Consider the following 16,458-nt stretch of genomic DNA (forward strand, 5'->3'; position numbering starts at 1 on the left):
ACTGCATCCTGCTGGCATTAAATAGTGTGTAAAAAAATCCTCAAACGATATGAAAGTGAAAAAGTATTGAAAAGATACTTGCAAATTGATTAAACATTTAAAATTTTATATGTAGTATGTTTAACTGAATGTAATAACATCAATGCCGTTGGAGTAACTGTAGAAAAGCAATTTCTAAAGTACGAAAAGTTTTACTGGTAAGTCAAACACAAATAAACTTTTAAAAATCAAAAATCTCTTCTTAGTAGAAATAACTAATTATGCAAAAAGAGAAGATTATCAATTTTTCCAATTTTTTTATGCTATGCAGTAAAGCAGATGACAGATTTTAAGCAAAACCTAAAATATTAATTTTTTTAGAAAAATACTTTAATTTTAGATGCCATAAGAAAAAAGACTGACCCGACACTAGGTACAAGTGACTCTTGAAACCGAGAATGAAGTATTCTGAACTGAACTTCCTAAGGAAAGTGAAAACGATGAAGCAGGTTCCTGTTGCCTTTTCACAAAACTGAACATACAATCTCATACTAGTATGTTAAGGTTATTGAAGTGCAAGATATGTTCAGCTCTACGAGTGACAATTCACTCTGTTCACAATAGGGTCTGGCTGTGAAGCGATGAAAATTACTACTATAATAAAATTCAACTTCGACTAGTGTTGCTTAGGTGGTCTTGATGCGCATAAAGTCATAAGAAAGCCGGGTGCAGGTAGCGACAAATTAATCTAACCCTTTTGTCAAGAAAGGATGCATTACATATATATATAAAGAAAAGAAAAATAATAAATATACAGAAATGCAACACAATTGTAATATGATTCTAAGTTACGCAACAGTAAAACAATATAGTATTCTTTTCTTAAAAAAAATTTAACTAACTGCTAACTAAATTAATAATAATAGTCATAATAGGTGCTATATACAGTACCTGATTGATGAGCTGAAAGGGTCTAATACAATACATATACTGTGATCTTTCTCAAAATTTATCTGTATTACAATATTTTGTACAATTACTTATTTTGATTAGAAAAAATTGCTAACAGAAGTCAAATATTAATAATCACCACAGGGTCATCCAGTACTTTCATACTCTACCAAAATGAAACATGTTGCATTATTTCTCTCTACTACAAGAAAGATGTCTGGTACGATTTAGCTGAACATAATGTAATTATTTATACTCATAATAAAATATGCCAATTTTGGTAACACATTAAGGTGGTTAGTTATTTCACGTTTAAATAGACAATAGAAGTTCTTGAAATATATACTAATATACTACTCACATCACTTTAAAATAGCTATTTCAATACTCATACATTATATATATATATATATTTTAAATATATAATATGAATACTGTACATGTGTAAGTATATCAACACTTGCATTTCCACACACACGCGCACGCACACAAAAGTGCAAAATAATAATAAACCATTCTGATAAGGGGAAAAAATTAATGGCAGTAAACTTTCAATCATATGAAGATCCTTAAGATGCATTTTGTTTTCTCTGGAGAAAACGTGAATCCAATTGTTTTACACCAAAATTCTTAGCGGGTTATTATTTTGGAGCGGCCTCTCATTAGTAGCTAAAGTTCTAGATGCCATGTAAACTGAAAAATCATCTACAAATAAAGAACACATACCGGGTTTTCACACATAACTTGTTATACTATTTATGACAAATAAGGTAACACTTAGAATACTTCCTTGTGGAGAACAAAACACTGAGGAAATGGACAGTATGAACATTTATAACAACAGAAGAAAAAGAAAGAATGAAGAATAATACTGAACAAAATAATTCATGACTGGGAAAATAGAATTATCTAAGGACATAAAAATGAGAATATTCAAATATAAAAGTAACTCAAAAAGTAAACTATTTAAAAAAAAACTATTACTTTTATTTGTACATATATAAATGAAATACGCTTATATTTCAACTAATCTTCCATTATTTCTTTACCATTTAGCACATCTCTTAATAAGTCTTTGAAATCCTGCCTGAAAAAATATTTCAATCTGGTGCGTAGCCAATTTTATACTGCTTCTATGAGCTCTTCCTCAGAACAGAAATTATTCTGTCGTAGATCTTCTTTTAGTGGATCAAAAAAAATCAAAATTGCTTGAAGCCAGGTGAGATTTAACGGTAGGTGGTCTAACAACGTAAAGCAGAGAATATGAAGATAAAGGATTGTTTTGTTGTGATCAAGCACTATACTGAAGCCAAATTGCACCTTTTGGACTTTAATTTTATCTTCAATGATCACAGTATCTTATAGTAGCTTTCACTATTCACAGTTTCACCTTTAGCTGTGAAGCGAATAAAAACTGGATCTTCTATAAATCAGAATATTATCATAATCAACCTACCCGCAGACATGTGAATTTTGAATTTTTGCTGTAGGAGATGAAGGGTGTTCAGAAACTAAACTTTGTTGCTTACTTTCAGGTCCGAGCTTTAAGCCCATATCTTACCAAAGGTTAATTCACATCAGTCTAACCATCTTCATAATATTTCAATAGCTTCTGGGAAATTTTCAGATAATTGTTTTTGTAGAAGTCCTGTTAATTGACGTGGAAACCAAAGAAGGCAAACTTCTCAAAAGTTTAAAGAACAATGGATTAAAAATGCCAGGCCACAGCCTAACATTTAACTAGCTTACAACTTATCAACTTTACTCATTGTTAATTGTGAATCATTTGGATAATTGCATTGATATAGACACTATTCTTTGACCGCAAGCATAAATTTCTGTTGTTCATCGCAGAGAGAAATCCTACCTTCTTTAAAGTGATCTATCCTTATGTAGATTTTTATTCCACTCAAACTCTATAAATTGCTGTATAAATTCCACTCTATAAATTGCTGTAGCATTCTATAAATAACCTCAGCTAGTTTCACTCCCATATTGAGATAATATATCGCTGTCAGTATTTTTTCCTTAGTGATATTGGACAAGGGGAGCATTCATTTTAAATTGAAATTTATCACAACCACAAACAGCTCTATGAGGTAATGATTTACAATAGAAGTTGGTGTTGCAAGATAAGAGATTGGATTAGAAATATAAATCTCTTTACTTCTGACTTTCCCTTATGTTATACTGCTTAACATTACTATACAGTAATAAAACTGGATAATCGGTAAGAATATACCAATAAAGCAATGTAGCAAAAGAGATGAGATGACTAAAGATTCCAATTGTATGGGCAAAAGAGCTAGATCCAGAAATTAATGAATTAGATGCAGCAGGAAGATAAACATAATGAAAGAAATAGAAGAAAAATAACTCAAAATGATTTGTTTATGTACTAAAAAGAGAAAGAAAAAGAAAGAGAAAACCAAAAATATGACAGAAAAATGACATTTCAGATAGATTAAGAAAAGAACAGTGACCATGATGAAAATAAAGAAGTTACTCCAGAATGGAAAGAAAGTGAAGCCTTTGATACACCAATGCTGAACTGCGATGATATAATGATAAAAACAGACAGTAAAAAGTAAAAGATATCATAAAATAAAATAACCTATAAATACAAACAATAGCGATGTTTATTACAATGATAGTACTTCTTCAAAAAAAGAAATTCACTATACCTTCACTTAAATAAAAAAAATTTACATTACACTGAAAATTAAAATAAAATTAATCAAAATGAACAAACGATTATAAAGAGATAAACTGGAAGTTAGTTCAAACATAATGTATTTTAAACCAGGATAAAACCAAATATATAAAGTTTTCTACAAATGCTGCTGGCCAGTATGAATATTAGATAACAGTTAGATCAGAATTTACACATCTTGTGAGGTGGTTCATGATACTATTAGTAATTGCAGTTCTGAATTAATAATAAAGGCTACAACAGTGAAATATCTGGATGCCATGTCTGAAATAGCAAACTCGTGTCAAATTTTTAAGTAACAAAAAAGACACTTATTTTATCAGTTTTGAACAATAAAATCAGATCTTTTTGTATCATTAAATCAATGTACTACATATAAATGGGGTAAAACACAGAAGCCCCTTTGTGAGTGTGGTGAAAATCAAACTGTCAGACACATCACAGAAGTTTGCCTTAGGACAGCGTATAAAGGGAATCCTGAAGATTTCCTGATGGCGACTCCAGAATCAGTAGCATATAAATATGTTTGTTAAATCTTTGTTTGTAATTTTGACTGTAATTAGTGTTATGTTTTAGTGCCATATGCTAAATAAATAAATGTACTATGCATATGCTCATTCTTTGCTAAATTATTCCATAGAAATTTGGAATGGGGCATTTGATACTCGCTAAATAAACTTTTTACTATACAAAAATATATTCTTAAAGCAGCCTTGGTTAAGTGTAATCAATAGTCTAGCAAGTAAATTTTTAAGGAAATGGGTGCCCTAATAATAAGACTAACTTATGTAAAGAATTTAACTAACTATATTAATCTAAACAAAAAAGAATTTTATACAAAAATTTAACATATTATTTATGATGTGATGTGTATTTCAATGTTTTGAGGGTTTACATGATTACATGTAGGAGACCAGTTTCATTGTGCATGTCACAAACTAGTACACCGGATACAAATTGAATTTACATTTTTGAGGTTAAGTAACTTTAAACTTAGGAAAATAACTGAATAGATATTGGATAAAATTTATTTCAAAATAAATTTTGTAAATTTGCCTTGATAGCGCTGCAGTTATTCAATCTATATCTATTTTGAACTCATGATTTTATTGTTGTGTGAAAATTTTTATGTTGTCTAAATTTACAATCAATATGTTTAATTGATTATGAATATGTTTAATTGCAATTATGAATATGTTTAATTGCAATGTTTAATATAATTGAATATGTTTAATTGCAATCAATTATGTTTAATTTACAATTGTTTTACTGTGAGTGGTAACTATAAAATGATTGTAATTATATTCACTCAATAGCACCATCACTAGCATTCAAGTTCTCTTCTGCTAGTGATCCCTAATTGAAATTATTATACTTGCATAATTCAGTTTGTAAAGCGATTGATATGTATACTTTAAATATATTTATGTACTACCACTGTAAATATATTATTTTGAGGGAGTAAATATTGACTGATCGATTCATTCATTGAAATAAAAACAATACTGCAAAAGGATTTAAATACAAAGTGTAGCCTGCGCTATACTTGGACTTCGCTAATTTTTCTTAGTATTGCAAATTGTTAAGATAAAGTAAATGGATATTTACGACCTGTAAAATAGTTAATATGTTCAGAGGAAAACTTAAAATGATACTTAAAAATGATTTTTCAGTAAATAAATGACTGAAAATAAATAAATTAAAAAAAATATAAAAAAAGTTAACCGTATACAAACCATTTTTAGCTGATCTTGATTGAGCATCATCAGTTATTCCAAGTTTCTTCATACTCTGTTCAACTTCAAATAAATCTTGTTTACTTGCCGTAAAAGTATCAGAAATAAATTCATGTAAAGGGCTATCAGGCACTTTACCATCACTAATATTAGTTACACTGCTATTAACGATATCATTACTGATAATATTAGATGTACCAGATGTTTTATTAGAGGTCGATTCAGAATGACTAGTGCCAGTCGCTTCTGTACTTGATCTGGAAGCAGCCGCATTCAAATTTTCCTTATTCTGTACTGATGCTTGGGTCACTACATAACACATACACAAGACGTACATACATGAAAAATCAGTACCGAGCAAGCAGTGCATAAAATAAAAACACTAAAGAAAAAGTAACAAATAAAAGTAATAAATTAAAATATGAACCGATGAGAATAAATGATAAAATCTAATAAACAAATATAACCTAAAAAATGTACCAGGTCATGCAAAATTACAATACAAAATATATTACATTTTCTAAATCTGATTACATACTATATGATGAAAGACTATAAATGTGGTATCTAAAATTTATAATGCATTAACAAAATTAGAGATAAGAACTAACATTTTGCTCCACCCATAAAACAACAGTTATGCTGAGTATTATGACACAAAAATAAGGAAGTTTTTTTGATGCTGCTTTTTATCTGAAGGTAATATTTCACTGAAAATGCCCACTTAAAATGTGGAATGTGTAACAAAAACGTGTATCTGGCTATTCATTTTTTTGCCTCTACATTTCAAAATGAACAAAAAAAGTTCTATAAAAAAATGGTAATTTCCCCTTCGTTTTTCTTCTGCCATCCATTTTGTGTTTGCTAAAAAAAAATTTTATCTAAAGATTGGATTGAGGAATCATTTTAATATTTATCTAATTTTCAATCTTTATTTTCATCATGGCCACTATGCTCTTTTCTGACTCTACCTTGAAATGTCTCTTTTCCATTCTGACCTTGGTTTATTCTTTCTCTTTCTGTCTCTTTTTAGTCATAACCAAACCATTTGTATTATTTTTCTTCTATTTCTTTCATAATGGTCATCTTTCTGCTGTATCTAATTCATTAATTTCTGGATCTACCACTTTTTGTCCATCCCATCTCTTCTTTGGACAAAAATATGTAAACATTTGTACAGGGTAGATATGTTTAAGCAACTTTCTCTAATTAATAAATAAAAAATTATCATCTATTTTGTAATCATATTTACTAATTCTAAAATGGTGGTGATGTCAATTTTTTAATCTTCAATATCTTGATAATCATAGCTTTATAAAAGTATGTTTTATTAGCAAACATGATAAGCCTTTCATTGTATTGAGAATAAAATCTGATCTTGATATAAGTATTTCTGTAGAAAAACACAAAATAGGGGACAGAAGGAAAACAAAAGGGAAATTGTCATTTTCGTTTTATTTGAACATGTAGTCAAAAATGAATATTTTTTTGTTTAGATACATGCAAACTCTGTACATAGCTGGGTGTCATCTTCCTATTGATATCATTTCAAATGAGGGGTGAATTTCTTTATAAACTGCTGAGCCATCTAAGGATGTGATACCGTAATGATTACTGTGGTTGAACTGTAATATCTTATCTCAACTCTCAGGCTGGCAAAGGTACAAGAAGTAGGATGATACTTGTATTACTGTTTTCAGTTTGTTCAGAAATTATTTTTTGTTAAAAAAAAAACAACACTAGTTATACAAAAATTAAAAATCAATCTAAGATCAGTAATTATCATAACTACATGATGAGATGTTTGTATCAAATATTATGAAACATACTTCTTCAATCTTTAAAAATAGCTTACATAAATGAAGTTGAAGTTAGATTTGAGAAAACTTATTTGAATTCAACCATCATATGGTGCTAGTCCCACAGAAGGAGAAATGAAATGGCAATCAGAACCTGTGGCACGTTTATGTACCCCAGCCAAGTACATGCTGTGTTGGATGTGTAGAAGAGTCTCCAAGGTCTCAAAATGAGACCATGCTATAGAGGAGTAAACCCTGATAGAAAATCCCCCAAAAGACATCGGGAAACCAGTGGAGTATTGTCAACAGTCAACATGGCATGAGTTATTGTAAAATCATCAGCTGGAAGTAAAACAGCCCCCAATCGGATTTCCAGATGGGGCTGCACCGACTCCTTGACAAATGAAAGCTGCAGTAACAATAGGAACGTAAAATTAGCCACATGGAACATTCACAGTCTGTTCCAAGCTGGTAAACTGCATAACACTGATGTAGAGAGGAAGCAATTATATAACAGACATTCTTGGACTTAGTGAGGGCGTTGGCTGCGGAAGTGTGAAGCTGGACAAAGCAGGGATTTTCTATTCCAGTTTGAATGATCCTAGTCACAGAGTGAGTGCTCCTGTTTTGATGGTTGAACACATTGGCAATGGGGTTTTGGATTACGTTCTGTTTTTGGAAAGAATCAAGTTAACTAATTTGACTTCTGAATATTATTCAAGTTTATGCACTTACTGCAGACAAGGATGGCAAGGAAATCGAGTGGTTCTATGAACAGATTGCAACATTATTAAAACTCACTAAGAGGTGAAATCACCATAGTCTTGGGTGGGCGATTGGAATGCAAAATTCAGTAGAGGTCAGCATGAAGAAATATGTTAAATGTGAGCAGACATATCCTAGCGCTGATGTGAATTCTGATTACAACCTAGTTGTTATTATGTTAAAATAACATTTTCCACAGATGGGCAAATCACCGTCACCACAACTGATCAATGATCGCAAGCTGCTAGAATCAGATATTCATATGCATGCTACGAAAGAAATGAAAGATTTAATGGTGGAATTGCAGTCTGTAGCAGACCCAAATGTCATCTGGGAAAAGTAGAAGGAAGGGCAGTCTAGAATTCAGAATGAGGCACCTTGCCTTGCAGTGTAGTAGAAGGAATGCATAGATGACCACTGAAATATTAGAATTTACGAGTGATAAAGAATGACGAAAGGTAATGGAAATGAGTGCATGAGACTGGGCAGAATTATTTGCAGAAAGATCCATAAGATGAATAGCTGAAGATGAAGTGTCAAAAAATCAAAGAGGTGTAGACTAAACACGATTTTTTCAATGTCCATAAGAAAATGAAAGTATTCACTGGTTTGTACTGTAAAGTGGTACTAAATAACTTGAAAGACAAACATGATAATATGATACTAGAGGAGAATGACAAAAATGCTAAATGGAAAAAAATACATCAAAGAATTATTTGGTGATGCAAGGCCTGCACAGCGTATGCTGGATAATGTCAATTCTGGTCAAGAAGAAAGTCTAGATGAAGATGAAATGAAAGAAGACATGATATAAGCAATTAAAAATATGAAAAATAGTAAAGCTGTCGGACCTGAAAAAATGCACGGCACACTATTAAAACTACTGAAGGACGATCAATTGTCTATTGTGTTTTGGCCAGTTTTTCAACTCATATTATGCTCAGGGGAAATTCCAACACATTGGCTGAAATCAATGCTTATTGCATTGTCAAAAAAGAATAATGCTGTGGAGTGTGGTGACTATAGAACCATTCATCACACCTTTTTATGAAAAAAAAGTGAACCATTATCTATAAGATGCAGAATACAAAAGACAACTTTTCACACAAAATTAATAGGGTTTGTATTTACCGTCAATCTTTATGTATTCAAAAAGTAACCTCCACTCAAATGCAAATATGTTCTATCCGTATAAGTATGTTAGTTGAGATTGAAAATAAAAACGAATGTGAAAAGTCATCTTCTATTGGTGTTTTAGAATTTCTAAAAATAATGGTGTGTTAAAATCAGGACTTCATGGTGGTCATGATAATGGAGCTGGTGACACTGGAATACCGCAGCCAATCCAACATCCTGGAACACGTGGACTGATTTAGCAACATGTGCAGGTATTCCATCCTGCTGCAACTGTACTTGTTCCATGAGATCCTTCTCTTGAAGTTGTGGTATTAATCGTGCCTTCAACATCTTAAGTTTGTGCATTCATTGGCCCATCAAAAAAATATGAACCAAGCAAATGACGAGTTGTCATTCCAGCTCATATCATGACATGCGGTGGATTTCTTTCCATCTCTGTTGCATAATAGGATTTTCTTTCGCCCAAAATAACACATTTCTGGCATATGAACTGCAATAAATTGCAAATTTGTCTGTAAAAAGCACCTTTCCACGGTGCACTGCAGCAGGGAATTTTTCTAATAAAGCTCAACAGGATGCAGCACGACGTTCCATGTTTGCAGTCTGACAGTCCAGTGATGAACATTGGACGAAATGGCCTAACTTTCAAGTCCTTTTTCATATGATCTTGCGTTGTTGTCTGTGGTATATGAAGTTTAGCTGACCGTTTACAAGTTGATTTCATTAGGAATTGTTCAATGGAAACTGCAACAGCAATGCGTGTTTCCAACTGCATTAACTTTTATCCACTCTGTGGTCTATCTTTAACACTGCCTATTTCAAATGCACATTTGCCAATATCAAATGCACCCAAGCCAACATTGTTGTTTTGTGATGGCGGCTTATTACCGAAACATATCGCTAATTAGCTTCATTGTTTGATTCATATGTTGTTCATGAACCTCATACACTTATCATTAACTACTCCTCGATGCTGTAACTACTCATGTCAACCATTTTTGCACAACTGTCTTTTGCTCAGAGTGTGTGACGTAAAAAACTGTTGCCAACTGATCCCAATGAAAATACCATATGTTCTAAACAAATCTCCTAACTCATACTTTTCATTAACTTTAAGGGTACGGTGACTTCCTGACCACCTGTACATAGTTATAAATAAAGTTTTTTTTTTTTAAATACCTCATACCATGAAAACTCCTATGTTACCATGGGATATAGGAAATTTTTACTAATGATTCTAAAATTTTAACTATTTTTTTTTTTTAAATAACTATATTCTATTTATAATTGTGAATTTTACAAAAAATTGGTCTGCAGATGATTGAGTTAAAGCTCTGAAATCACTATAGATAGATGAGTGTTCGTACCTTTTATTCAGTGACGGCTTGCATATAGGCACTTAGGAACTGCAGCACTCCTATTTCCACTAGATATTAATTCCTTTTTTCTTTAATTCTTTTTATGTACTTGTACAATATATAATCCCTGAGCTTAATGTTAGTAGCCATTTCACAACTTATGAAAAAGATACAAAAATCTTTGTATGAAACTGTGCTTTTCACAGTTCCAGCAGTGTGGTGTTTGGTTGTTCTGCATGTGCACACATAGGAAGTTGCACACAAGGCTATAAGGGAGAGAGAGCACTGTCGCTCCCGCAGTGCTGACCCTTGCATGCTGGTGGAAGGTATTTTTTTTTCTGCATCTGTTGTGCTTAAAACCATGTACCTTATTCTTGAATGTGATATAGTGTAGAATTAAATTATTATCCTGCTTCTAGTTACTCTGATCGATTCTTTTTTTTATAGAAAACTTTAACATTTTATAGATGTTTGTTTCCTCTTACAAAATTATGAAACAAAAGCTAAAAATTTTCTGGAGCAACATCGCCACTAATTTTAGCTATGAGCTGCCACTGCTTTTATTGTACCTAGTGGATTTAAGTATTTATTTTTTAATAATTATTTGATAAGAGGTATGTAATGTTTGAAAAAGTAAAAATATAATACAATATTATTTTTATAGCCTCCGCAAAGTACAGAATTAGAGAACACTCCTACCTTTACTTTTTTATGTTCATCAAAACGTTTTCAAGCCAAAGCCCATCTTCGATGATATTTCTTATTTTAATAAATTCTTCTTTGTTTACATTTACGCATTAATTTTAGCTTTTTACATTTTATTTTGTAAAAATTGCTTGTTAATAAAATTTAAAACATTTAAAAAATTTCAAAACAATTGTTCTGAAATTTTTAAAATGTAAAAAGCTAAAATTAATGTCTAAATGAAAACAAAGAAGAATTTATTAAAATAAAAAATATCATCGAAGAAGGGCTTGGGCCTGAAAACATTTTGATGAATTTAAAAAAGTAGTTCTGTAATTCTGTACTTTGTGGAGGTTGAAAAAATATTATATTATATATAGTTATGTACAGAGAAAAAGAAATGGACTATAAAATATTTAATGTAAATAAATTAATGTATATAAAAACATATTTGTCTATGTATATATATATATATATATATATAGACAAATATGTTTAAGACAAGAATGTTTTAAATTATGTACCAACAGAGGTATTTAGTGACGTGTGGCTGGCAGCATTGTGTTCCGCATGACCTCCCCTGTAACGACATGTTCTTGGATTGTTGATATCGCATTTAGTTTTCATGTTATTGTTATTATTATTAGAGTGCAACATGTTTAAATGTTAGTAGTGATTTTTGTAATGTGCGTTTTTCAGGAGGAACTATACAACGTAAAATTTTGCGTGAAACTGGACAAAACTCACAGAAACCCTTTAAGTTTTGAAAGAAGCTTACAGAGATGATGCTTTGGGTCATATGCAATGCTACGAATGATTTTCGTAATTTAAAACTGGTTGTCAGTCAATTGAAGATAACCCTCGACCAAGAAGATCTTCAACTGATGACACATGTTCAAGAAATTAATGGTCTCTTGTGTACAAATTGCCGATTGACTGTCAGAGAACTTCAGAAAGGGTTAGCATCTCAATTGGATCATGCCATGACATTTTGACTGAAAAATTGAACATGCATAGAGTTACAAAAGTTTGTTCCTTGTTTGATGACCTAACAGCAGAAAGAACATTGAGTGAACAAATGCTGGCAACTCCTTGAACAAGCCGATGATGAAACATTCATGCAAAGGATCGTAATGGGAGACGAAAGCTGGGGTTACGGCTATGACATTGAGACAAAAGTTCAATCATCAATAAATTGCACGTTAGAAAAATCACTATTAACACTTAAACATATTGCACCCAAATAACAATAACATGAACACTAAACGAGATATCAACAATCCAAAAACAGGTGGTTACAGAGGAGATTATGTAGAAGACATTGCTGTCAACTAAATGTTACTAAATTAAATATCTTTGTTGGTGCGTAAATAAAAAAGATTGGTCTATTTTTAAACAAACCTCGTGTTTATATATATATATATCTATACACACACACACACACACACACACACACACACACACACACACACACACACACACACACACACACACACACACACACATACACACACACACACACGCACACACGCACACACGCGCACACACACACACACACACACACACACACACACACACACACACACACACACACACACACACACACACACACACACACACACACACACACACACACACACACATACAAACACTCACAAAACTGTAAATTTTTATAAAAGATTTTATTTTATTTGTCAGGGCCTTGTAATAGCTGGTCTTGGTGACATTCAACGTCCAGCTGAAAAATTGAGTGTTTCACAGTCATCTGCATTAGCTGCAACTGGTGTTGTATGGTCAAGATACTCTCTTGTCATTATACCAAAGAACTGGAGTTTGTTCAGTGTGAATGTTTTTGTTGCTATTACTAATTTTTATCAACTTACAAGAGCCGTAAGGTAATAATTACTAATTAAGACAAATTTTATGTAAAATTAATTTTAGATTTTAGTCCATATATTTTTGGAAAACAATTGTGGATGTTTTTTAGGTATGCAAGTATGAATCTTCTTTTATTGCTTTTAGTAGATATAAGTTGCAGTCGATTCCACCTTTTAATACATTTTCTCAAAACGTGCGACTATTAGGCTGTTCTTTTGAACAGAGTGGAGCAAATGGAACTATTTTAAGTGCTACTGTTTTCTCCTGTTCATTATTTTGCTACATCTGTATAAACGTTCTTAAAAAAAATTCATAAAATAAAAATGTAGTTCTAAATTATTTTGGGAAAAATATTATCATCATGGTTTGTACAGTGTCAGTAAAATAATGGTGAAGTTGCAGCCAGTTACAGTTTTGGAACAAGCATGACTTGAATTGTATGCCAAAGTAAAGAGAAATGGCAAAGTTTTCGATTCGTAAACAAGTTCTATACCAGCACATATGTGCTTTGTTACGAGCTCAGTAGCTGTATGCAGCTTGTTAGTCACCATGATTACGATTCAGAATATTTGGTGTGTTTTGTGATTTGTTAAGTTTAAGTTAGCTACACTTAGATATAAACAATATTTGCATAGCCTGAAAAAAATCAGCGCATAAGTGTTCTGTAGAGTTGAGTGTTCCAAAAACAACTATTCACTTACATTTAAAAAACAACTATGTTTAATTGATTATAAAATTTAGATGTTATGAAAGGTTGGTTATCCAAAGGACAAAAATTTAAACGATTTGAATTTTCTACTGACAGGATAGGTTTTATCATGATAGGGAATTTTTAAACGAGTTTTTATTTTCAGAAATTAAGCTACATTTCATGATGAGTACATCAACAAAACTTTATTTTGTTCTACCTTATAAAACCCCCTCTCTGATCTCTGAATGTCTTTAGGTATAACTCTTAAACCTTCCCTTTTAGTCTAAGGTAGGCGTCTCCAAACTACAGCCTGTGAGCACCACCAATCCAGCCCATCGACATGCCCAATAACCGGCTACAGTTTATTTTGATTACATTGTAAAATTATTTAAAAAGTATGTAAATCATACAAAATAATCAGATGTTTTTATTTAACGACCGATTAAGAAATACAATAACTAACATACATAATGAAATTGGATATTTTAAGTAATTAATGATATGAAATTTATCTCCAAAACAACAGTAAGTGACGTACATAGGTAATTCCCATAATGAAATTAAACATTACAATTATGATTATTGAGATTTAAGTAGCTGTAACTTTCCACTGACAATTGTTTGCAGTTGTGGAGTTTATTCATGGAAATTGTCAACGGTGACTTCAAATGATAATCGGTTAATTTGGGTCTATAAATATTTTTTATATATTTCATTTTGGAGAATATTTTTTCACGTATATGAGTAGTGCCGAAAGCAGAAAAAAAGACACGAGCAAATTTATGCACCTGATCAAACGGTGTGAGTGGAAGACGCTTATAAAATTCCAGCAATGATGATTTAAATATTTTTCTTTAAAAATATCGCTGCACTGCAAATCAGTCATTTCCAATTGAAGTTCTGAAAAATCTTAGTACTGTTTAAATTAAGTTTTAATTTTTTTTTGACTCTTGGGTCACTTCAAATGGATTGACCAAGTTGCTGCTTTTGGTTCAGCATTTACTTTCTTAAACAACAATTACTGAGATTTCAACTTGCATTTCAAAGATTCATATTTTTCTAACCGTAGGCTTCCTGTAAATCTGGAGTAATTCTGAGAATGTTTAGTCTCATAATGACATTTTATATTGTATTCTTTGAGAACTGATATTGTTTTTTTGCAAATTATACACATTGCCTTATTACTTGACTCGATCACAAATATTGATATCCCCATTGCTCTTTAAATGTTCTGCACTCACTCTCTATCTTTCGTTTCTTTTCCATATTTATGCAAATCCACACAAAAGAGACGTAACTTCAAATCAAAATAATGCCAATTAATACTATTAAATTACACTTTTAATTAATTAATTAAATTAAACTCCCACAATTAAACACACTGTATTTTCACTGAAAAACCATAGTCACAAAACACACTAGTCGCACTACGTATAACTTTTCAGATCGCTGCACTACTGTAGTTTTTCGACATCCTGCACTTATTTCTCTACTCCACAAAATTTCACTACTATACATTTAGCATGGTCGTAAGTAGTCGTAACAATACGTAATGCACAGCACACTCATCGGCTACCTCTGCTGCAATGAAATGTCCTTGCTCATAAGTACCAATTGAAATTATGAACGGAGTGGAGTCCACCCTCGGTCCCTGTGCCATAGATATCTCACTCGCCAGCTAGTCCTGAAATGAAAATTTGCACGTATTTCTAAACTACGGTAGGATGGTATCATGAGCTAGTTAGCTCTAGGCTCTCAAGGTTCCAAGGTTCCTCAAGGTTGTGGACGAGTCAGTATGGCCCTTAGGCTAGAATATTTTGAGACCCCTGGTCTAAGGACTAGAATGACCACCTCTCTTGTACCTCTATACTGTTCCTGAGATTGAACTGGCCTCAACTAATACACCTTCACATGATTTATAAGCACATTAAAGTGATTGTGTGATAGTTCTCACCTGTATTTGCTCCTGTTTTTTATTTTGCTATTGCATTCTTATTAAAATCTATAAATTCCAGTTTTACTTCTTCATATACCAACAGGTAATTCAGATGTATTTCATCAATTCCTATGATATAATTCTTGCTTAATTCTTTATAACTATTTTCATACTGTATATCATGATAGTATTTTTAAACGTATCCTGCAACAAAAGTAATTACTTTAATGAGAGCTGAAATAGCATTAAGCAGATAGTTCTCATGTTGAAATTGATCATAGATTGTTTTATTATAATAATTTTTGTTTTTTTTATAATAATTTTAATTCTGAAGTGTTACTTCTTGTATTAAAACCTCTAAAGAAAGTTATAAAACATTTCAATTATAATAATGAAGAAAAGCAAGGTACCCTTTTGTATAATTTCTGCATTTTGTGGAGATTTTCTTCAGTAAATTTTAATACTTAATAACAATAACAGTAGGAACAACTTTCATTTCGGTATGAAATATATAGAATTCATAATGTTTTACAGATGTAACCTTCAGAGAAAAACATTTGCTTAGTGATTAGTATTGTGTTGAAAAATACTTAGATAAAACTATTTATTTATTTTTTTATAAAATTAATATAATTTTTTATTACAGATATCAAAGGTCATTAAAAATTAAAGAAGAAAACAAATTATGAAATGTAATACTTATTAGTTATTAATAAATACAAAAAAATAAATAAAATTTGTGATGCAAAAAGTTTAAAAAAATAGTGATTTAAAAAAATTTTGTGGGCAGAAGTTATTTTGTTGAAAGGTGTAGTGCAGTAGTGTAATTAA

The 16,458-nt window shown here is 31.4% G+C and overlaps 1 long non-coding RNA gene across 1 annotated transcript in view; it reads right to left on the reverse strand.

The window, feature by feature from the left end:
* The window catches only part of LOC142331582 (uncharacterized), a 57,951-nt gene extending 42,173 nt beyond the window's left edge, over nt 1-15,778 (reverse strand). Inside the window, exons 1-2 of the long non-coding RNA XR_012758049.1 lie at nt 15,646-15,778; nt 5,380-5,688 (exon numbers count right to left, since the gene is read on the reverse strand). This is a non-coding gene — a long non-coding RNA (uncharacterized LOC142331582). The remainder of the gene's footprint in view (nt 1-5,379; nt 5,689-15,645) is intronic.
* Nucleotides 15,779-16,458: the final 680 nt, after the last annotated feature.

The sequence above is a fragment of the Lycorma delicatula genome, chromosome 10, assembly GCF_047948215.1.
Source record: "Lycorma delicatula isolate Av1 chromosome 10, ASM4794821v1, whole genome shotgun sequence".
Lineage (NCBI taxonomy): Eukaryota > Metazoa > Arthropoda > Insecta > Hemiptera > Fulgoridae > Lycorma > Lycorma delicatula.